This window comes from Meleagris gallopavo, chromosome 1 (genome assembly GCF_000146605.3).
Source record: "Meleagris gallopavo isolate NT-WF06-2002-E0010 breed Aviagen turkey brand Nicholas breeding stock chromosome 1, Turkey_5.1, whole genome shotgun sequence".
Classification (NCBI taxonomy): Eukaryota; Metazoa; Chordata; class Aves; order Galliformes; family Phasianidae; genus Meleagris; species Meleagris gallopavo.
In genome coordinates, this window is record NC_015011.2 from 187,524,144 (window position 1) to 187,524,595 (window position 452).

Sequence of the window (452 nt, forward strand, 5' to 3'; positions counted from 1 at the left end):
AATCAAACAATCCCAGTTCCCTCAGCCACTCCCCATTAGGCTTGTGCTCTGGACCAAGCTGCGGATGCCTCATCTCTGGAGGTGCTCAAGCCAAGATGACTGGACCCTGGGAAGCCTGAGCAGGTGGGTGGTAACCAGCCCATGGTAGGGGTTGGAACTGGATGGGCTCTAAGGTCCCTTCCAACTCTGTGACTCTATGAAGTGAATATATGAAAGAGGGAAGGCAGCACCTAGAAAACTGCCCCGGCTCTGCCCACAGCCTGAGGAAGGCTCGGCCTTACCCTGCCCCTGGGCAGCCGTGCCCTCGGGGGGCCCTTTCGGCCGGCAGTGCTGCGTGGGAGCGGGCCTCGCGCCTCGGCCTGGCGGGGACGCGCGGTGAGGACAGCAGGCACACCGCCCCGGAGAGCGGGAGGCAGCGAACGAGCGCCTGGCGTTGACAGCGGGCGCTGTCG